Source organism: Cherax quadricarinatus, chromosome 50 (genome assembly GCF_038502225.1).
Source record: "Cherax quadricarinatus isolate ZL_2023a chromosome 50, ASM3850222v1, whole genome shotgun sequence".
Taxonomy (NCBI): Eukaryota; Metazoa; Arthropoda; class Malacostraca; order Decapoda; family Parastacidae; genus Cherax; species Cherax quadricarinatus.
This window is the reverse complement of record NC_091341.1, coordinates 17,018,340-17,041,914: the sequence shown is the minus strand read 5'-3', so window position 1 is coordinate 17,041,914 and position 23,575 is coordinate 17,018,340. Positions and strand designations below refer to the sequence as shown.

At 45.8% G+C, this 23,575-nt stretch overlaps 1 protein-coding gene across 9 annotated transcripts in view; it reads right to left on the bottom strand.

Moving 5' to 3' along the window:
- The window catches only part of Hsepi (D-glucuronyl C5-epimerase), a 607,106-nt gene that overhangs the window by 281,399 nt on the left and 302,132 nt on the right, over positions 1–23,575 (bottom strand). The window lies entirely within an intron of this gene.

Here is a 23,575-nt window from a genome sequence, read left to right as displayed (position 1 = left end):
CGGAACAAGAGTATAAATGTCAACCAGCACGGATTCACGGAAGGCAAATCCTGCGTCACAAACCTTCTGGAGTTTTATGATAAAATAACAGAAGTAAGACACGAGAGAGAGGTGTGGGTTGATTGCATCTTCTTGGACTGCAAGAAGGCCTTTGACACAGTTCCTCACAAGAGATTAGTGCAGAAGCTAGAGCATCAGGCGCATATAACAGGAAGGGCACTGCAATGGATCAGAGAATACCTGACAGGGAGGCAACAACGAGTCATGGTACGTAATGATGTATCACAGTGGGCACCTGTGACGAGCGGGGTCCCACAGGGGTCGGTCCTAGGACCAGTGCTATTTTTGGTATATGTGAACGACATGACGGAAGGGTTAGACTCAGAAGTGTCCCTGTTTGCAGATGATGTGAAGTTAATGAGGAGAATTAAATCTGATGAGGGCCAGGCAGGACTTCAAAGAGACCTGGACAGACTGGACACCTGGTCCAGCAAATGGCTTCTCGAATTTAATCCTGCCAAATGCAAAGTCATGAAGATAGGGGAAGGGCACAGAAGACCACAGACAGAGTATAGGCTAGGTTGCCAAAGACTGCAAACCTCACTCAAGGAGAAAGATCTTGGGGTGAGTATAACACCGAGCATGTCTCCGGAAGCACACATCAATCAGATAACTGCTGCAGCATATGGGCGCCTGGCAAACCTGAGAACAGCATTCCGATACCTTAGTAATGAATCATTCAAGACACTGTACACCGTGTCTGTCAGGCCAATACTGGAGTATGCAGCACCTGTTTGGAACCCGCACTTGATAAAGCACGTCAAGAAACTAGAGAAAGTATAAAGGTTTGCGACAAGGTTAGTTCCAGAGCTAAGGGGAATGTCCTATGAAGAAAGATTAAGGGAAATCGGCCTGACGACACTGGAGGACAGGAGGGTCAGGGGAGACATGATAACGACATATAAAATACTGCGTGGAATAGACAAGGTGGACAAAGACAGGATGTTCCAGGGAGGGGACACAGAAACAAGAGGCCACAATTGGAAGTTGAAGACACAAATGAGTCAGAGAGATAGGAAGTATTTCTTCAGTCATAGAGTTGTAAGGCAGTGGAATAGCCTAGAAAATGACGTAGTGGAGGCAGGAACCATACACAGTTTTAAGACGAGGTTTGATAAAGCTCATGGAGCGGGGAGAGAGAGGGCCCAGTAGCAACCGGTGAAGAGGCGGGGCCAGGAGCTAAGACTCGACCCCTGCAACCACAAATAGGTGAGTACACACACACACACACACACACACACACACACACACACACACACACACACACACACACACACACACACCTACACACACACACACATACACAAATACACAAATACACACACACACACACACACGCACACCTACACACACACACACATACACACCTACACACAAACACACAGCTACACACACACACACACACACACACACACACACACACACACACAGCTACACACGCACACACACACCTACACACACACACACCTACACACACACACACAGCTACACACACAAACACACACACACACACACACAGCTATACACACACGCACACACACAGCTATACACACACGCACACACACAGCTATACACACACGCACGCACACACCTACATACTGGAGTATGCAGCACCAGTCTGGAACCCACACCTGGTCAAACACGTCAAGAAGTTAGAGAAAGTACAAAGGTTTGCAACAAGGCTAGTCCCAGAGCTCAAGGGAATGTCGTACGAGGAAAGGTTAAGGGAAATCGGACTGACGACACTGGAGGACAGAAGGGTCAGGGGAGACATGATAACGACATACAAGATACTGCGGGGAATAGACAAGGTGAACAGAGATAGGATGTTCCAGAGAGGGGACACAGGGACAAGGGGTCACAACTGGAAGCTGAAGACTCAGACGAGTCACAGGGACGTTAGGAAGTATTTCTTCAGTCATAGAGCTGTCAGCAAGTGGAATAGCCTAGCAAGTGAAGTAATGGAGGCAGGAACCATACATAATTTTAAGAAGAGGTATGACAAAGCTCAGGAAGCAGAGAGAGAGAGAGGACCCAGTAGCGATCAGTGAAGAGGCGGGGCCAGCAGCTGAGTCTCGACCCCTGCAACCACAATTAGGTGAGTACAATTAGGGGAGTACACACACACACCTACACACACAGCTACACACACACACACACACACACACACACACACACACACACACACACACAACTACACACACAGCTACACACACACGCACACACACACCTACACACACAAACACACACACACAGTCCCAGAGCTACGGGGATTGTCCTACGAAGAAAGGTTAAGGGAAATCGGCCTGATGACACTGGAGGACAGGAGGGTCAGGGGAAACATGATAACGATATATAAAATACTGCGCGGAATAGACAAGGTGGACAAAGACGGGATGTTACAGAGAAGGGACAGAGACACAAGAGGTTGAAGACTGAGATGAATCAAAGGGATGTTAGGAAGTATTTCTTCAGTCATAGAGTAGTCAGGCCGTGGAATAGCCTAGAGAGTGACGTAATGGAGGCGGGAACCATACATAGTTTTAAGGCGAGGTATGATAAAGCTCATGGGGCAGTTAGAGAGAGGACCTAGTAGCAATCAGCGAAGAGGCGGGGCCAGGAGCTATGACTCGACCCCTGCAACCACAAATAGGTGAGTAAAATAGGTGAGTGCACACAGCTAAGGGAAATGTCCTATGAAGAAAGGTTAAGGGAAATCAGACCGACGACACTGGAGGACAGGAGAGCTATGGAAGACATGATAACGACATACAAAATACTGTGTGGAATAGACAAGGTGGACAGAGACAAGATGTTCAAGAGATGGGACACATAAACAAGGGGTCACAATTAGAAGCTGAAGACTCAGATGAGTCAAAGGGATGTTAGGAAGTATTTCTTCAGCCACAGAGTTGATAGGAAGCGGAAAAGTCTGGCAAGCGATATAGTGGAGGTAGGAACTATACGTAGTTTTAAGACGAGGTATGATAAAGCTCATGGAGCAGGGAGAGGGAGGACCCAGTAGCGGGCAGTGAAGAGGCGGGGCTAGGAGCTGAGTCTCGACCCCCTGCAACCACGATTAGGTGAGTACACACACACACACATATCTAAAACGTTCGTTTAACCTGACACAGCGTTTGTATACCCGGATTTGTACATTTTTAAATTCCACTTATTCATCGTTCGTATTTCTGGCTACAGAACACTGCTGCTTCCCGGTCAGATTATTATTTATGACCATTGTGTGTTCTTCAGCGCTAATCGGTAATGTGAGTTAAGAAGCGTGTCTGTTTCTCGGTCAACAAACGGAGGCTCGAGCTTCCACAACCTGCAATAAAAAATACCCACGGTGTAGCATCATGCAAATAAACAAAAATAATCCTACTCAAACTACAATGTTTCCCACTTACACGTGAACACTTAGTGGTGAGGTGTCTGGTGAGTGGTGAGGTGTCTGGTGATTGGTGAGGTGTCTGGTGAGTGTTGAGGTGTCTGGTGATTGGTGAGGTGTCTGGTGAGTGTTGAGGTGTCTGGTGAGTGGTGGGGTGTCTGGTGAGTGGTGAGGTGTCTGGTGAGTGTTGAGGTGTCTGGTGAGTGGTGGGGTGTCTGGTGAGTGGTGAGGTGTCTGGTGAGTGTTGAGGTGTCTGGTGAGTGGTGGGGTGTCTGGTGAGTGTTGAGGTGTCTGGTGAGTGGTGGGGTGTCTGGTGAGTGTTGAGGTGTCTGGTGAGTGGTGGGGTGTCTGGTGAGTGTTGAGGTGTCTGGTGAGTGGTGGGGTGTCTGGTGAGTGGTGAGGTGTCTGGTGAGTGGTGAGGTGTCTGGTGAGTGGTGGGGTGTCTGGTGAGTGGTGAGGTGTCTGGTGAGTGTTGAGGTGTCTGGTGAGTGGTGGGGTGTCTGGTGAGTGGTGAGGTGTCTGGTGAGTGGTGAGGTGTCTGGTGAGTGGTGAGGTGTCTGGTGAGTGGTGGGGTGTCTGGTGAGTGGTGAGGTGTCTGGTGAGTGTTGAGGTATCTGGTGAGTGGTGGGGTGTCTGGTGAGTGGTGAGGTGTCTGGTGAGTGGTGAGGTGTCTGGTGAGTGGTGAGGTGTCTGGTGAGTGGTGAGGTGTCTGGTGAGTGGTGAGGTGTCTGGTGAGTGGTGAGGTGTCTGGTGAGTGGTGAGGTGTCTGGTGAGTGGTGAGGTGTCTGGTGAGTGGTGAGGTGTCTGGTAAGTGGTGAGGTGTTTGGTGAGTGGTGAGGTGTCTGGTGAGTAGTGAGGTGTCTGGTGAGTGGTGAGGTGTCTGGTGAGTGGTGAGGTGTCTGGTGAGTGGTGAGGTGTCTGGTGAGTGGTGAGGTGTCTGGTGAGTGGTGAGGTGAGTGGTGAGGTGTCTGGTGAGTGTTGAGGTGTCTGGTGAGTGGTGAGGTGTCTGGTGAGTGGTGAGGTGTCTGGTGAGTGGTGAGGTGTCTGGTGAGTGGTGAGGTGTCTGGTGAGTGTTGAGGTGTCTGGTGAGTGGTGAGGTGTCTGGTGAGTGGTGAGGTGTCTGGTGAGTGGTGAGGTGTCTGGTGAGTGGTGAGGTGTTTGGTGAGTGGTGAGGTGTCTGGTGAGTGTTGAGGTGTCTGGTGAGTGGTGAGATGTTTGGTGAGTGGTGAGGTGTCTGGTGAGTGGTGAGGTGTCTGGTGAGTGGTGAGGTGTCTGGTGAGTGGTAAGGTGTTTGGCGAGTGGTGAGGTGTCTGGTGAGTGGTGGGGTGTCTGGTGAGTGGTGGGGTGTCTGGTGAGTGGTGAGGTGTCTTGTGAGTGGTGAGGTGTCTGGTGAGTGTTGAGGTGTCTGGTGAGTGGTGAGGTGTTTGGCGAGTGGTGAGGTGTTTGGTGAGTGGTGAGGTGTCTGGTGAGTGTTGAGGTGTCTGGTGAGTGGTGAGGTGTTTGGCGAGTGGTGAGGTGTTTGGTGAGGGGTGAGGTGTCTGGTGAGTGTTGAGGTGTCTGGTGAGTGGTGAGGTGTTTGGCGAGTGGTGAGGTGTTTGGTGAGTGGTGAGGTATCTGGTGAGTGTTGAGGTGTCTGGTGAGTGGTGGGGTGTCTGGTGAGTGGTGGGGTGTCTGGTGAGTGGTGGGGTGTCTGGCGAGTGGTGAGGTGTCTGGTGAGTGGTGAGGTGTCTGGTGAGTGTTGAGGTGAGTGGTGAGGTGTTTGGTGAGTGGTGAGGTGTCTGGTGAGTGTTGAGGTGTCTGGTGAGTGGTGAGGTGTTTGGCGAGTGGTGGGGTGTCTGGTGAGTGGTGGGGTGTCTGGTGAGTGGTGAGGTGTCTGGTGAGTGGTGAGGTGTCTGGTGAGTGGTGAGGTGTCTGGTGAGTGTTGAGGTGTCTGGTGAGTGGTGAGGTTTTTGGCGAGTGGTGAGGTGTCTGGTGAGTGGTGGGGTGTCTGGTGAGTGGTGGGGTGTCTGGTGAGTGGTGAGGTGTCTGGTGAGTGGTGAGGTGTCTGGTGAGTGGTGAGGTGTTTGGTGAGTGGTGGGGTGTCTGGTGAATGGTGGGGTGTCTGGTGAGTGGTGGGGTGTCTGGTGAGTGGTGGGGTGTCTGGTGAGTGGTGGGGTGTCTGGTGAGTGGTGAAGTGTCTGGTGAGTGGTGGGGTGTCTGGTGAGTGGTGGGGTGTCTGGTGAGTGGTGGGGTGTCTGGTGAGTGGTGGGGTGTCTGGTGAGTGGAGGGGTGTCTGGTGAGTGGTGGGGTGTCTGGTGAGTGGTGGGGTGTCTGGTGAGTGGTGAGGTGTCTGGTGAGTGGTGGGGTGTCTGGTGAGTGGTGGGGTGTCTGGTGAGTGGTGGGGTGTCTGGTGAGTGGTGGGGTATCTGGTGAGTGGTGGGGTGTCTGGTGAGTGGTGGGGTGTCTGGTGAGTGGTGGGGTGTCTGGTGAGTGGTGAGGTGTCTGGTGAGTGGTGAGGTGTCTGGTGAGTGGTGGGGTGTCTGGTGAGTGGTGGGGTGTCTGGTGAGTGGTGGGGTGTCTGGTGAGTGGTGAGGTGTCTGGTGAGTGGTGAGGTGTCTGGTGAGTGGTGAGGTGTCTGGTGAGTGGTGGGGTGTCTGGTGAGTGGTGGGGTGTCTGGTGAGTGGTGAGGTGTCTGGTGAGTGGTGGGGTGTCTGGTGAGTGGTGAGATGTCTGGTGAGTGGTGGGGTGTCTGGTGAGTGGTGGGTGTCTGGTGAGGTGTCTGGTGAGTGGTGAGGTGTCTGGTGAGTGGTGAGGTGTCTGGTGAGTGGTGGGGTGTCTGGTGAGTGGTGGGGTGTCTGGTGAGTGGTGGGGTGTCTGGTGAGTGGTGAGGTGTCTGGTGAGTGGTGAGGTGTCTGGTGAGTGGTGAGGTGTCTGGTGAGTGGTGGGGTGTCTGGTGAGTGGTGGGGTGTCTGGTGAGTGGTGGGGTGTCTGGTGAGTGGTGGGGTGAGTGGTGGGGTGAGTGGTGGGGTGAGTGGTGGGGTGCCTGGTGAGGTGTCTGGTGAGCGGTGGGGTGTATGGTGAGCGGTGAGGAGAGTGTTAAAGTGAATGGTGAGGAGTGACCCTACAAGGTCTCACATGACTTATAATTTCCATCGGAAAACGGAGCAAAACGAGCCCCCCTCCCCCTCTAAAAAAAATACCCCACCGGAGAACGAATTGGAAGAAGTGAGATTCCTGAAGAGTCCATCCCTGGAGAGTTCTCTCCCCACCACCCCATCCCTCCAGCATCCTCAAGGGCTTTCCAGGAAAAGTCCTTAATGGAAGTCCTGGATCTAATCTGAAATTTGAAGTTGGTGGCCCAATGACTTTTTGCCTTCTGGCCGATCTGAAGGGGAAAAAAACATCATGATACTGAAGCAGCTGATCTGAGCGCAGGAAAGTTGAGAACCTGCACGACCAGATGGATATAATAGACAGAATATTTCATGACATTCAAAAATCCCAGAGTTTAAGTTAACGATATTATTACCGAGGATCGAGCCTCCAGTACTCCTTCCGCTGAATGACCTAAAGGACTTTCAAGTTAAACATAAATATAAATAGATGTATTTGAGTAACTCCGCGATCCAAGAAAAGTTAAACACAAATACAGTATATTGCGATCCTTTACTGATAACGTTTCGCCCACACAGTGGACTTGATGAAGTCACAAACATTAGTATATATATATAGTGTGGAGAGTCATGTTGAGAATTTTATGACTCGTGTTACTGACACCAACACTGACTCCTGCCACTATATATACTTGTTCTTAGGTATCTGTATTAGGACTGAAGAAGCCACACTTGCCGAAAACTTTCCTCTAATAAATATCCTGAGCTGTAACAAAGTGCCGTTTTCCACATTTTGTCGGTATCACCAGACCATTTTTCAATACCAACCTTCTTTCAAGTAGAACACACTTGTCTTGAAATTCTGAAGTCTAACAAAAGAAGGCTGTCTCATGGACATCGATTTCGGGAACGGTCTGTATAAAATTGATACCGTCACCTTTGATACCTGTGATGAGTTTCGAGAGTCTTTCTACTCCCGGAGCCCGGTCATAGGCTTGGCTCAGCCTGGTCAATCAGGCTGTTGCTGCTGGAAGCCCGACGCCCCAACATATTCATCACAGGCTGGTTGATCTGGCACCTGGTGAAGATACTGAAGGGAGAGAGAACACCTGCGCGTATCCAGTGTTCTACCACCCTTCACCTCATAATAGTTCACCTGGCTGGCTGAAAATCAGGAATCGATCATCTGATCGCTTCCGATTCTGAGGTTATAAAGGACAGCCTTGGAGGAGGAAGTTCGCACAACACAAAAGCAATGTATCTAACAATATTTAACGACTCTGACAAACTGATATCTTGTAAAAATGATCTAAGACAACAGTTTATAACTTGTATAATCAGCTGAGGTAAGTGAACTCATAACATGTATAATCAGCTAAGGTAAGACAACTCATACTCTGACCTGTACATAAAACTTTCTATTAAAACAAGTGTAGATGAGGAGAGGGGAGTTTCGGGGCGAGGTGTGGGGTGGGGTGGGGGTGGGGGGTGTGGTGGGGTGTGGGGGGGGGAGGTGTTGGGGTGTGGGGGGTGTGGGGGGGAGGTGTGCTGGTGAGCGAGGGTAAACACTGCCTCTGACCTGAGGAAACCTGAGCAGTATTTACTGACGACCGATGATGCTGCTTGCCTGCTTTTATTAGGTTTAAACCCTATCAACTGCACCAACGTCACTGCGGCTGCATGAATAGTTTGTTAGGTTTAAACCCTATTAACAACACGAGGTCATCGAGGCTGCATCCCACCTCTACACTACCAACACTTATGCAGCACAACACACCCACTACAACTACCACAACCCTCACACATACATCTACACAACCAAAAGTGGAAACTTGCCCAGCAAAACTTGGTCTCAACTTACCCACCAAAAATAAGTGAAAAAGTTGCCAGCCAGGCCCCCCCACCCAAAAATCGAACTTAAGTAGCGACCAGAATTCTGAATCTATTAGAGAAAGTCACGCTCTAAGTGGCAGCCTTGAGTAAGAGCTTGAGTGAGAGCTTCGAGAGTAAGAGCCTCGCGAGTAAAAGCTTGAGAGCCTCGAGAGTAAGAGCTTGAGTGAGAGCCTCGAGAGTAAGAACTTGAATGGGAGCCTCGCGAGTAAAAGCTTGAGAGCCTCGAGAGTAAGAGCTTGAGTGAGAGCCTCGAGAGTAAGAACTTGGGTAAGAGCTTGAGTGAGAGCCTCGAGAGTGAGGGCCTCGACAGTGAGAGCCTCGAGAGTAAGAGCTTGAGTAAGAGCTTGAGTGAGAGCCTCGAGAGAGCCTCGAGAGTAAGAGCTTGAGTGAGAGCCTCGAGAGTGAGAGCCTCGAGAGTGAGAGCCTCGAGAGTGAGAACCTCGAGAGTGAAAGCCTCGAGAGTGAGAGCCTCGAGAGTGAGGGCCTCGAGAGTGAGAGCCTCGAGAGTAAGAGCTTGAGTAAGAGCTCGAATGAGAGCCTTGAGAGTGAGCGCCTCGAGAGTGAGCTTCGAGTGAGAGCCTCGAGAGTAAGAGCTTGAGAGCCTCGACAGTGAGAGCCTCGAGAGTGAGGGCCTCGAGAGTGAGAGCCTCGAGAGTAAGAGCTTGAGTAAGAGCTTGAGTGAGAGCCTCGAGAGAGTTTCATTAACAAGTACATTCTCAAACAAACCCTTGATGATGAACCCACAACAGATTCATCCAATCATTTCCATCCCTACTAATTCCTCTCTCTCTCTCTCTCTCTCTCTCTCTCTCTCTCTCTCTCTCTCTCTCTCTCTCTCTCTCTCCCTTGTATTTCCCCTCCCTCCCCCTCTCATATTTTCCTCTTCACACCCTTCCTCTTCTGTTGTGCCCCTCCCCCTCCTCCATGTCAGGTTAATAGAGCGTAGAGGTGGGGGAAGAGGTGGTGGGGGAGGGGAGGTACAGACGCTTGACTCCACCTACGCACTAACAAAAGTTATTAATTAATTCCATTGATTTTCAATATCTGTATTAAATCCTGCAGGCGACGTGAGGGGGTGGGGGGTGGGAGGGGGAGAAATGGGAGGAGGGGAGGGGGAGAAATGGGAGGAGGGAGGGGGAACCAGAGGTTTCAGCATCCCTGTCGTCTCTCTGACCCTTTTCACTCTCCCTGGGTTCCTCCCTTCTTCCTAACACCCCCTTCCCCCGAGCACCTTAATTCCTCTTCCATCGTATTACTCTGGCTTTTCCTAAACCTCTTTCACCACCACTTATCCTTTTACTCTTCGTAAGTCTGGCATGACTCACGAAACCGTAATGACACGATTGAAAACAAACCATACCACGGGCGGGGATAGAACCCGCAATCAGAGAGTCATGAAACTCCAGATCGACGCGCTAGCCACTGGGCCAGCTGGCTAGCTAGTGCATAAATATACTTGGACAAATCTTATTGTAGCCAGCTGGCCCAGTGGCTAGCGCGTCGGTTTGGAGTTCTATGACTCTTTGATCGCGAGTTCTATCCCCGCCCGTGGTATGCTTTAAGCCTGGCTTATTTACATTACCGGCCTCCGCCCACATGTGACCACGTCCACTACTGCTGCATCACTCCATCTCTTCCCTTGCCTCCAGTATAAAAAATACCGTTATTTTTCTCGTTAAAAGATTGATAAAGAGCCTGGTGAGCGAAACGTCTCTCAGTACACATACCCAGGTGTTGCACATTCATTTTATTCAACAATTTGTCGGCATTTTATGCCGCTGATAAAGGCTGTTCCTTCACGTATTATACTCGATTTTGTGTAGCAATTCACATTCTCTTTGACACAAAGCGCCACCACAAGCCAGCTGTTGCCTAGCAACATGGAACAGCGTAAACACCTCGACAACAAGACACGTGTTCACGTTGGGAAATTTAAAGCTAGGAAATGTTTCGCCATGAAAAAAATCTTCAGTCTAAGAATGGGTTCTTCGGGACTGGAGAAGCCAGGTACACTTACAAAACAAGCCAGGTGCATTTATAAAACAAGCCAGGTGCATTTATAAAACAAGCCAGGTGCATTTATAAAGCAAGCCAGGTACATGTATAAAACAAGCCAGGTACATGTATAAAACAAGCCAGATACATGTATAAAACAAGCCAGATACATTTATAAAACAAGCCAGATACATTTATAAAACAAGCCAGATATATTTATAAAACAAGCCAGATACATTTATAAAACAAGCCAGGTACATTTATAAAACAAGCCAGATATATTTATAAAGCAAGCCAGATACATTTATAAAGCAAGCCAGATATATTTATAAAACAAGCCAGATACATTTATAAAGCAAGCTAGATACATTTATAAAGCAAGCCAGATATATTTATAAAACAAGCTAGATACATTTATAAAACAAGCCAGATATATTTATAAAACAAGCCAGATACATTTATAAAGCAAGCCAGATATATTTATAAAACAAGCTAGGTACTTATAAAACAAGCCAGGTACATTTAAAAAACAAGCCAAGTACATTTAAAGAACAAGCCTGGTACACATATATAACAAGCCAGCCAAATGCTTTACTAAAGAATGTCACTAAATTTGTGAGGCAGAAACGACCTCTTGTGAATCCGTGCTGAGATTCATTCAGTTATGCTCATTAACGCGACTTCTTATTATATCGGCTATAATTGATTCTAATAATTTGCCTACTATTAACCTCAGGTTTATTGGGCGGTAATTTGAAGGAACTGACTTATCCCTTGATTTAAATATTGGAATTACATAAGCCATCTTCTGCATCTCCACCACACCACCAGTTTGGATAGATGCGTTGAACAGGCTTGTTAGCGGCTAAGTTCCCACTTGCACTCTTTAACAGTTTATCAGGCCAGGGAGACTTATCTTTATTTCGTCTACTTGTGTAATAACTATGTTCCTTGTGACAGTAATATTACCTAATTTGTTTCCTTCAGGAAATGAATAATTATTAATTGCTGGGATATCATTTATATCTTCTTGTATAAATATTTTCAAGAAATAATCATTCAGTGAGATGTCCAGACATAGTCCTCAGTGGTCATATTTTTCCCCTGATATTTGTTCTATACACTTGAAAAACCTTTTGGATATCTGTCTTTGATTCTCTAGCTACTTTAATTTCATAATGGCGTTCAACCCTTCTAATTCCCTTCTTCATCTCACTTTTAATACGAACATATTCGTTAATAAGGTTATCCTCTCCTCTTTTGGTGCGCCTATAAATTCTTCTCTTCTCTCCTAATAGATAATCTAGTCTCCCATTCATCCATTTGGGATCGTTTTAATTTGACCTAATTTCTCTTTGGGGAATATATATACTTTAGGCACGTTGTACATTATTAAGAAAAGTCATTATCGTAGATCCCTTGATGACCATAAGCTTGATCTTCGCCAAGAGAATTATAATGTGTATTACACATATATAACCCCAGTCAAGACTGGACAGGTGTTTCCTAAGTCCATTATAATAGAACGAAAATCGGGGACTTTTACTGTATTATCCTTATTCTCGTACTCCCAGGTAACATCAAAGATTTGTTGTCACTTACATCAAGCCATGAGTGGCTTCTCCAGTCCCTAAGAAACCATTCTTAGAATGAAAAATTACACATTTACAACAACTCGGTATCTTTAATCTGTAGACGTTTCGCCATCTAGTAGCTTTATCAATACAAGGACACAATGTTAAGACTGCAGAAGTACATACAGAAGACGTGGCAGTCAGTCCCTCAGCCTGGAAGTACGTGCTCATCACATATATATAATTCCGATATTTATTAATAAATATATCTAATAATTTTTTTTAATATATTTTTAATATATTTATAAAAAATGTCAATTTTATACATTTTTTACTTTTTTCTTACCTGGTTCATTTCATAAGTGTGTATTTCGTGTAATACTGAGATGAAAACACCAAGCAGTATAAAAAAAACTTCACTGTCCCCGTGACTGATTCAACACACACACACACACACACACACACACACACACACACACACACACACACACACACACACACACACACACACATATATATATACACACACACACACACACACACACACACACACACACACACACACACACACACAAACACACCAGTTTGGAACCCACACCTAGCCAAGCACGTAAAGAAACTAGAGAAAGTGCAAAGGTTTGCAACAAGACTAGTCCCAGAGCTAAGAGGTATGTCCTACGAGGAGAGGTTAAGGGAAATCAACCTGACGACACTGGAGGACAGGAGAGATAGGGGGGACATGATAACGACATACAAAATACTGAGAGGAATTGACAAGGTGGACAAAGACAGGATGTTCCAGAGATTGGACACAGTAACAAGGGGACACAGTTGGAAGTTGAAGACACAGATGAATCACAGGGATGTTAGGAAGTATTTCTTCAGCCACAGAGCAGTCAGTAAGTGGAATAGTTTGGGAAGCGATGTAGTGGAGGCAGGATCCATACATAGCTTTAAGCAGAGGTATGATAAGCTCACGGCTCAGGGAGAGTGACCTAGTAGCGATCAGTGAAGAGGCGGGGCCAGGACCTCGGACTCGACCCCCGCAACCTCAACTAGGTGAGTACAACTAGGCGAGTACACACACACACACACACACACACACACACACACACACACACACACACACACACACACACACACACACACACTACAGTCCAGCAGAGAGTCGTTGTCTCTGTCTCAAGAAGAAAACTTTAAGGATAATATTTCAAAAGAATGACCTTGATGACATTATCAACAAGTTTTGGGTTGACCTCGTCCTCCCTCCCCCCACCTCCACCTCTCCTTCCCCCCCCCTCCACGTCTCCTTCCCCCCCCCTCCACGTCTCCCTCCTCTCCTTTAAATAACCCCATCATTCTTATCCCTGATGAATTAAGACACTTGTGCAACGTTGTATATTATTAAGAAAAGTCATAACCACACATCCTTGCATAATTATAAGTTTGATCTTCGCCAATATTTCAAAATATGTGATCACATCGACTCCAGGCTGAGTGACTCATTACCTCAAACTCTTTCTGATCTACAACCATTGTACTCTGTGTTGGCCTAAGGAAGTCACTGGTTGGCGAAACGTTCTCACAGTAAAAATACGTAAGTGTTGCACACGTGTCTAATTCATCAAGTTGTCAATTCTCTGAACAAGTTATCAACAGTCCTTACCACTACTCTCACAACGTTAACCTGTCCAGGTTCGGGGCAGCCACGGTTACTCTGTACAGTTTTGTCACTTATGAAAAATCCGAAACATGAACCACTCCAGTGTTATTGAGAATTGTATAAAATACCGACAAGTTGATGATTAAGACACATGTGCAACAGTTGGTATCTTTATTGTTGAAACGTTTTGCCTACACAGCAGACTTCCTTAGTCAAGTAGAGAGGTAGCATATATAACAGTGAAATGATGATGTAATCAGTCCCTCAGCCTTGAGAAGAGCTCAGCTCCATGGAGCTGAGGGGGGGGGGGGGTACGAGGTTGGTACGAGGGGGTCTTACCAAGTCTGGGGAGAGGGGGGAGGACGAGGGCGGTCTTACCAAGTCTGGGGGGAGGGGGGAGGACGAGGGCGGTCTTACCAAGTCTGGGGGGAGGGGGGAGGACGAGGGCGGTCTTACCAAGTCTGGGGGGAGGGGGGAGGACGAGGGCGGTCTTACCAAGTCTGGGGGGAGGGGGGAGGACGAGGGCGGTCTTACCAAGTCGTGGGGAAAATGGTGAAGATAAATGGTTCAGAGAACCGACAAGTTAATTAATTAGAAAAATATGCAACACTTGGGTATCTTTATTGTGGAAACGTTTCGCCACACAGTGGCTTCATCAGTCCAATATCAATAAGAATGGTGAAGATCAGAAGGAGTTTGAGGTAATCAGTCCCTCAGCCTGTAGTCGAAGTAATCAGATTGATGAAAGTAATCAATTGATGAAGTCACTGTGTGACGAAACATTTCTACATTAAAGATACCCAAGTGTTTTACATGTGTTCAATTAATCAAGACGGTTAGTCTTTGGTAGGTCTGGGGGGATCGAAAGGTTAGCTTTGTTAGGTCAGCAGGTTTCTGAAGTAGCTAGGTACACTGCCCTGGAACAACACCCCTACCAGCCGCACGACGCTTACATCAAAACACTTTCAAACATCTGTTTAACATCTAGCCAGGCTACAGCAATACAATTTTTTATATATTAGTATGCCACTGATGTCAGCTATGGTCTGTATACCTTGTACACGCAGTGGCGTGCAGAGGTTTGATGCCCGGGGCCAACTCCTTGATTGTATACCCCCAAAGACTCAATTATAAGGCCTAGTACTGAGATATATTATGAGAAAGGGAAATATTCTGATTATGTAAACACAGAGGAAACATGAAAAAAAAAACACTATTCGATTTCAGTTGTTTTCCCCAAATGATCCGTCCTGTCAGAAAACATTCGAAATACCTCACTTTTTACATCAGCTGTGAGAAATTCTTTTTCACTGTTTATTAAAGCCAGGTTGGTCAGTCGCTCCTGTGACATTGAAGATCTCAGATATGTTTTTATTAATTTCAGTTTTGAAAATGACCTTTCACAACTTGGGACTGAAAATGAGATTGTAAGCGGTAATGTGTATGACACACAGTGAGCGAAAGACATTCCTCCCATACTGCAGTAAACACTCCACAGCATCTTTATCATCAGGGGAAATTCTATTCCCTCCATCTCGAAGAAGCATCACAAAATCAATAATTTCGCCATATAACTGAATGGCTGCCACATCATTATCATAATAATTTGCAAAGTCTGAACATTCCTGTTTTAATTTCTCTCTTGTTCATCTTCAATTACTACTTAATTAAAGTTCAGAAGAAATGAAAATCGGTCATTGAGTCCTTGAAAATCACTATCTTATTTCACTATCTTATTTCCCTCTCTAATTGGATCTTCCCTCCCTCCATTTGGATGCCCGGGGCCACCGCCCCTTGGGCCTTCCCCCTCTGCACGCCACTGTGTACACGTACTCGTAGAAATAAATATATTATTATGATTATTAACTCCATCATTATATAATGCTAACGCACCTATCTAGAGCAAATAGCCTCTTCAGACGGACCTCTCTCAGTACCTCCGGCATGAAAACATAACATTTCCCCACCATGAAAAATTGGCGAGGATACGCTTCTTGCCAGAGTTCTCCCGGAAGTGAGGTGGTTCATATATCACCTCTGAGGAGGAATAACTTCCTAGAGTCTTCAACTTCAAAACCATATCTCCCGTGCGTTATCATATAACGCATATTGAGCATATGGGACACTTTAATAGAGTAGGTATAAACCTTGGTTATTATACTCAGAAGGGTATGATTAAGGCCCGCCTATCATGGGTTAGATGCGAGAAAATGGTTGGATAAATATTTCAGTTAGAGATGTTGGATTTTAGAGGGACCTGCTAAGTATATGCCAGTAGGCCTCCTGCAGTGTTATTTAGTGGTTTAAATTGATAAGTGAACAAACATTAAGACAGAAAACGTTTCGATCCTGGGGCCTTGATCACTTGTAACATGCTAGGGTCATTCTTAACACTTGCCTGTCAGGACGATACTTTAGTCTCAGGACCGAAACGTTTTCTAATAATTATATTCTAATGTCTGTTCACATGTCTTTGTAAACCAAATACAGAGTAGGCCTATTGGTCCATGCTAGGTAGATCCTTTTGCACACCAACCCTTCTGACTCGTATATTTGTCCAAGCTATATTTACAGCTACCCACAAACTGTGAATGTAAATGTAATGTGGCAGAGCATAGTCATGTAAGACTACAAGATGGAAAGAAATGATATAAATACTGACATGAGGGGGAAATCAGATACAATTGCAGTGTAACGAGATCCCTCCAGACGTATCGTCCATGCACGGAACGATTTCAAGTCACGACTCGAAAAAAAAGCCTACTATATAGGTGAAACGATGTCAACAAATGACTTCATCTCTATGTCTGTTTTCAAGACTACGACATCTCGAGAGATGGCCTTCCAAAACCACCAGGGCACTAAGAGATGGCGTAGAGTCCCAGTGGTCCTCAACCTTCCTACACAAGTGGGCCACATTTGAGTGAATTCATAATTTCATGTGAGGGCCGCATCCATTTCCTAGTTGCCCGCGGGCCGCATGTTGAGGACCACTAGCCTAGACGATGACCTCCCAGAATATTAACAAGTACACAAGAGGTACATAACAAAACCACACAAGATGGATGACCCTCCAGGTCAATCAAGGTATAGTACAACAGAACACCTTCCAAGATAATTATAACGAAGAATAAAACTGCCGTCCGAAGGGCAAACCAAATAGTTCTTCAATGGATCAAAGTAAATGGTCCAAGACTCAAAGAAAATGACGCTCTCCAAGGATCAAGCAAACTGCCCTCACGATCAAAATACATGCTCCTCCAATGATCAAAGCAAATAATTCTAATGATCAAAACAATAGAATCTTCAAGGATGAAAGGAAATGACCATTCAAGAACTAAATAAATGATCATCCAAGCAATACGTGACCATCCAAGGAATAAATGACCATCCAAGGATTACATGTCAGGACCATCCAAGGATTACATGACCACCCAAGGATTACACGGCCAATCAAGGATTACATGACCATCCAAGGATTACATGACCATCCAAGGATTACATGACCATCCAAGGATTACATGACCATCCAAGGATTACATGACCATCCAAGGATTACATGACCATCCAAGGATTACATGACTATCCAAGGATTACATGACCATCCAAGGATGTCAGAACATATAAAAATGACTTAACAGTGGCAAGACACAGCAAATATCCCGCCAGCGTCTCCAAGTCAAAACAGATGGTGGTGCAAGTTGAGCAGGAAAAGACAGATGGTCCAGCAAGAGCACCCTGCCAAAACAGATGGTCTTGCGTGACGTCACAGGCAGGAAACCGCTGCCAGGAAAACTTGCAAGGAAAATGCGGGTGTTGCAGGGGGAGGGGGAGGGTCCCAAGAGGACGTCTGGTAAAAGGTGCACCACGGACCGCCAAATGGAAAAGTTGGGACCACGGCCTCGCTCGGGACAACACCGGGATATTTCTGATGGTGGGACCACGTTGGCTGGGTCTTTGGTATGTAAAGCGACTCGATGTCTGAAGTAGACTTGATGTGTGTGTGTGTGTGTGTGTGTGTGTGTGTGTGTGTGTGTGTGTGTGTTAGGACCGCTCTGGGACCTTGATGTCCTAGGTGGGAAGTGTTGGGACCACACTAAGACCTTGATGTCCAAGCTCGGGAGTGTTTGGACCACACGAAAACCTTGATGTCCAAGCTCGGGAGTGTTGGGACCACACTAAGACCTTGTCCAAAGTAGGAGTATTGGAACTACGACTGAAGTGGGAGTCTTGGGACACTGACGCTTAAGTTGGAAACTAAGAACCACCTAGTTTGAAATTAGGCAATACCAGAACCCCGCTAATTATCTACGAACATTATGGTCTAATTGCCCTGGTGTTAAGACTCGATAAGAGACCTGAAGAGAGAGAAACGTTCAGCAAAATAAAAGTTCATTGGGCAAAAGTGTCACCACTAGCTTAGCATTAAGTTAGGGACGGAGGTTGCTGCCTCCAGTGACCGCCAATGAAGAGAGAGAGGAGAGGAAAGAGAGAGAGAGAGAGAGAGAGAGAGAGAGAGAGAGAGAGAGAGAGAGAGAGAGAGAGAGAGAGAGAGAGAGAGAGAGAGAGAGAGAGAGAAAGTTGAGACCCTATAGTGGAAAGTTCTAAGTTGGACAAAGTTGTGACTTGTGTGAGAGAGTTGTACGAAGATAAAGTTGTGAGGCGCGAAAGTTGTGAGTGGGGGAAGTGGGAGAAAGTTGTAAGAACCTTAGAGAAAGTTGGGAAGTGAAAAACGAAAGCCGAATTACAGTTGTGAGAGTATCGAAAAAAGGTTGTGAGAGGCCAGAGAAAGTTTTAAGGAGCGAGGGAGTGTTGCTAAGAGTTTTGAGGAGAGAGAAAGTTGTCAGACTTTGGAGAAAGCTGAGAGGGACGAGATTGAGTGGGAGAAAGTTTGAATGAAAGTTGTACGAGAGTGTCTGAGGGAAAGAAAGTTGTATGAAAGAAAAGAGAGAGAGAAAGAGAGAGATGCGAGCGAGAAAAAACTGATAAAACTGTAAAGAACGGGAGAAAGTTGAAGGGGGGAAAAAAAGTAAGCGAAGAAAGCACAAGTTTGGAAGATAAGTTTTAATGAGTGTGTTTGAGGCAGAGGCCTTGGACACGCTACCTAAACCCACATCTACTGTCCAATAACCCTTGGGCACGCAACCACACTGCCCAAAACCCACATCTACTGCCCAATAACCCTTGGGAATGTAACCACGCTGCCTAAACCCACATCTACTGCCCAATAACCATTGGGCACGCAACCACGCTGCCCAAAACCCACATCTACTCCCCAATAACTCTTGGGCACTTAACCACACTACCTAAACCCATATCTACTGCCCAATAACCCTTGGGAACGCAACCACGCTGCCTAAACCCACATCTACTGCCCAAAAACCCTTGGGAACGTAAGAATGCTGCCCAAAACCCACATCTACTGCCCAATAACCCTTGGGAACGTAACCACGCTGCCTAAACCCACATCTACTGCCCAATAACCCTTGGGCACTCAACCACGCTACCTAAACCCATATTTACTGCCCAATAACCCTTGGGAACGTAACCACACTGCCTAAACCCACATCTACTGCCCAACAGACACTGCCCAATAACAGTAGGAAAGTCAGTCATACAAGCATATACAACACTAAGAAGAATTCAAGTCACTATATGGTGGCTAGATCAACTCAACTAATCCACAGATTGTAGATCAAACTAGACAACGTCTCGCCCCATCTTGGATCATTACCAAGTTGTGACTTTATAACAATTCTTTCTGGATTACTACCCAGTTGCGACTTGATAACTATCCTTCCTGGATCACTGCCAAGTTGCGACTTAATAATGATCCTTCCTGGATCACTATCTGGTCGTGACCAGATAACGATCCTTCTTGGATCACTATTTAGTCGTGAACAGATAACGATCCTTCCTGGATCACTACCATGTTGCAACCTGATAACGATCCAGGAAGGATCGTTATCAAGTTACAAACTGGATAATTAATCATGATTGCCGGATGCCAAGTCATCTAACACATCCGAGATTGTGAGTTACGGATAATATAATACTGAGGCCGACCAAGGGAGTGCAGTACCAGAGAGTCCAGCTGGGTACCAATACTCCAAGAGAGTCAGATACCCCAAAAACTGTAGTCAATCAGAAACTGCAGTTATATCGTAGCGATGTGCCGGATACAATACGATTCAGGAGGAGGCTATCACTACAAGAACATTGGAGAGACAGACAGCAGTTGACTTTTAAGTCCGCACCGAGGCTATCTGCTAAGAGCTATCTATATCTAGATTAAAGACTATCGTGAATTATCTAGGTAAACCATATCTACTTTCTAGATTAAGGACTATCGTGTATTTAGGTGTGAGAGTTAAGGAGAGGAAAGAAAAAAAACACTGATTATACCAAACAAAAACCAGATGACGTGAAAACTCTACGAAAAGAACTCCAGATAAAGACTTTTAGGTTTAGATTTTGCCATCGATGTGGCTAGTTTATTGTGCAATCCATATCCATCCTGTGGACAGTAACGCAAGAACATAGGGATACACAAAAGACCTAGGAATTAGGCCCCAAAAAGGTTAACAGGATTACATCTGGATTTATATCTACAGTTTACTTATCTGTTACAAGCAAATTTAGGAAATTTGCTTAATATATCTGGTATCTTATTTTCATTAATAAGATATCTTGATATGTCATATAGGTTATTATACTATCACTATATTTCTCAGTAAATGAACAATTAAGCACATAATGTTCAAGATAGTGGCCATTCCAGATAGAGAGAGAGAGATAAAGAGAGAGAGAGAGAGAGAGAGAGAGAGAGAGAGAGAGAGAGAGAGAGAGAGAGAGAGAGAGAGAGAGAGAGAGAGAGAGAGAGAGAGAGAGAGGCTCACTTCAAATACCAGCGGCATAGTCAAGAGTACGCCGGGGATAGGCCGGTTAAGAGAAGGGATTTACAAAACTAAGTATCGAATTACTAAACCGTCTTCTAAAACCCGGCCGGATAGGGAAAACGGATTAAGGAGGCCAGCGCCGGATAACGTGGGAGCATCGAAGGGTAAATATCAGATAAGCAACAGGATTCAGCGAAAGAAAATAGGGTTACGAAAGATTCTACTTAATGAAAACAATATTGTAAGAGACAGATAAACTCGTGGAATGATGGAAGTAGAGAAGACGGAGGGACTGAAAGAGGGAAAACCGGGGAGAAGGAATGGATACAAAAAGATAAGGGAGGAGAGGGAGGGATGAGGAAGAAAGAGAAAGGAGAGATATAAGAAGAGGAGGCAGGTGAAAGGAAGAACAAAGATAACAGAAGGTACGAGGAAACAAAGTAAAAATGAAGACAGGAAGAGGAAGAAGGGAAACAAAACAATCTTATGAAATAAGAAAAGAGAGTGAGAGGCCTAAAAAAGACAAGAGAGAGATAAAATTAATTATATACAGAAACGAGCTGAATGTATCAATGAAGATACAAGATTATTTCACGTTTTCACACAGTTATCCACCTATAACAACATCCATTTACAAGTCTCCGTGTATTTTTTTTATATTAGTTCCCCGCACGAGTCACAACACTGCTCTCCCAAACATGATTACTTTGGAGAATAAAATCTACGGATCTGACTCGCCTTGTTTACCTTACAAAAGTCGTGTGTGTGACATGTCTGTGACCTGCTTCAGGATTCTTCTACCCTCTCAGTTCGACGTGAGGTAGCGTTTCCTTGGTGACCAGGATGCTGCTGCTTGCGGCCCGGAGGCCTACACAGCCTTTCTAACCTGACTGATCAGACACTTTGGGCAGGAAGTGCTTGTTTCCTCTTAAACAGAGGAGGACGGTAGTAAGTAAACAGGTCATAAGAACCTAGTCTTTAAAAAGCCTAATCAGGAAAAAACAATCAGACTCGCCGAACCTACAGCAGAAGTATTCATAATCCCACGTGGAGGATGTAAAAAATTGTGTGTGTGAAGAAACATGTAGAAGCTTGAGAATAAGTGAGGGAGAGCACACGTACATGCGCAGTAGTGTCTTCAACATCCACCTTCTCAGTCACCTCACGAAGCTCAATGAGGCAAACTTAACTTCAGTCAGGAGGATGCACACAATCGTTGACGTCTGGTATCTACAGCTATTGTAACCACTACCACTGTCGTCCAGAACATTGGTGGCTTCATTATTTCTGAAGTTTCGTATACACTGATTCTCTTGTCCAGGCTGAGGGACTGACCACCTCAAATACTATTTCTATAAGGTTGATGGACTGATTACATCATCACTTCACTAATGTACCTGCTGCCTCTGTATCTGACTAAGAAGCCTACTGTGTAGGCGAAACGGTTCATCAATAAAGATACCCAACTGCTGCACGCGTCGTCTTAATCATTATCACAGTCTCAATATAGGATTAACAGCTCTTGTGAGATGAAACGTCTCCTCAACTATCGTAGTGTTATACGAGCTTTACTGACATGAGGCCAATTGTATACAACTCTACTGCTAACTCAGCACTTTCCTATATCCTTTCTAAATTTGTATCCCTGGCCGTACTGCTTAATAACTCATGAAATAACAAGTGGACAGGACAGGAAGAAACTTCAACAACACTTGATCATCAGATCTGCAAGATGGATAAGCATTAACAAAATTGCTAATCCCTCACTACTTATGTCTGTAAGGACTTATTAGACTGCAATTAAAATATGAGCTTAAATACAAATATAGTACAAATATCCTTTACATTTTACCAGTCACAGTAAATGATACACTGCTGGCGGTGGTCGCGGTGACATTTTAACACGTGAGAGCTAATCTCTACAAACACTTGGAAGTCAGGTCACTTCTGATAATCAAGTCCCAATCAGAGGTGAGACAGTAGTCGTAGTAAGTATATTAAGATAAAAAAAATCGGTAGGGTGAAGCAGGTAAGGCTATCTACACCTCTAAAGGGGTGAGCTCCCACTGAGTCTTGGACACACTTGTTTCTTTTCACTCCAGCTACAGAAGTCATGTGATGTTATGACCACATGTATATAGCTCATTCTGTGTAACAGGGAAACAGCTTCTGTTTCCAGTGTAACTTTCACAGAGAATAGGGCAGCAACACACAACTTGCTCCTTCACCTTCTCTCCAACATATACAGTAGACTGATGTACCATCCTCCAACGTGATGTTCCGTCTTCCAACTACACAAACGCTTCAAATCCACCTCATATGATCTTACATCTACTTAAACAAGGAAGGAGTGCTCTTTATTTCTCCTCCTGCCCTCTATTATAAACAGAAGAGATGCCCTCCACACCAATGCCCAACACCGACTACCCAATATACAGTAATGGGAGCGACTTTCCCTCTCTTCCCTTCACCATTCCAATTTCTCCTCACATTCTGAGTGTGGCTTCTCTCCCATTCGTTTTCCCTTCTTCTAACTGCAGTGTGGAGAGGGGGCTCACCATTCCTTTGTCTCCTGCTTCATGTTTTCTTCTTTTCCTTCTCTTCTTCCTCTTCCAACGGGAGTGTGGGAGTTTATCCCAACCTTCTCTTCCTATTATCTTCTCTCCTTCTTCCTCTTCTAACGAGTGTGTGTGGGGGGGGGGGACGCACCTCTTTCTGCTCCTCCTCCTACTTCCTGTTCATCCTCCTACTTCCTCTTCCTCCTCTTCAGAGCACCACTGCGGAGGCCTCATTCAGAACCTCAAATTTCCTCGTGCTCTCTCTCTCTCTCTCTCTCTCTCTCTCTCCTGGATTATCTTCTCTTCACTCGCTTCTTCAATTCCTACATTCCCTGGACAATTCCTGCAACTGCCGTCCCTTCTTTACACCTCCCCTTCCTTATTCTTCTCACCCTCTCCCTCAGCCCTACCCAAATAGAGGCGGCCTTGCCCTCGTGGCGTAGTGTGACC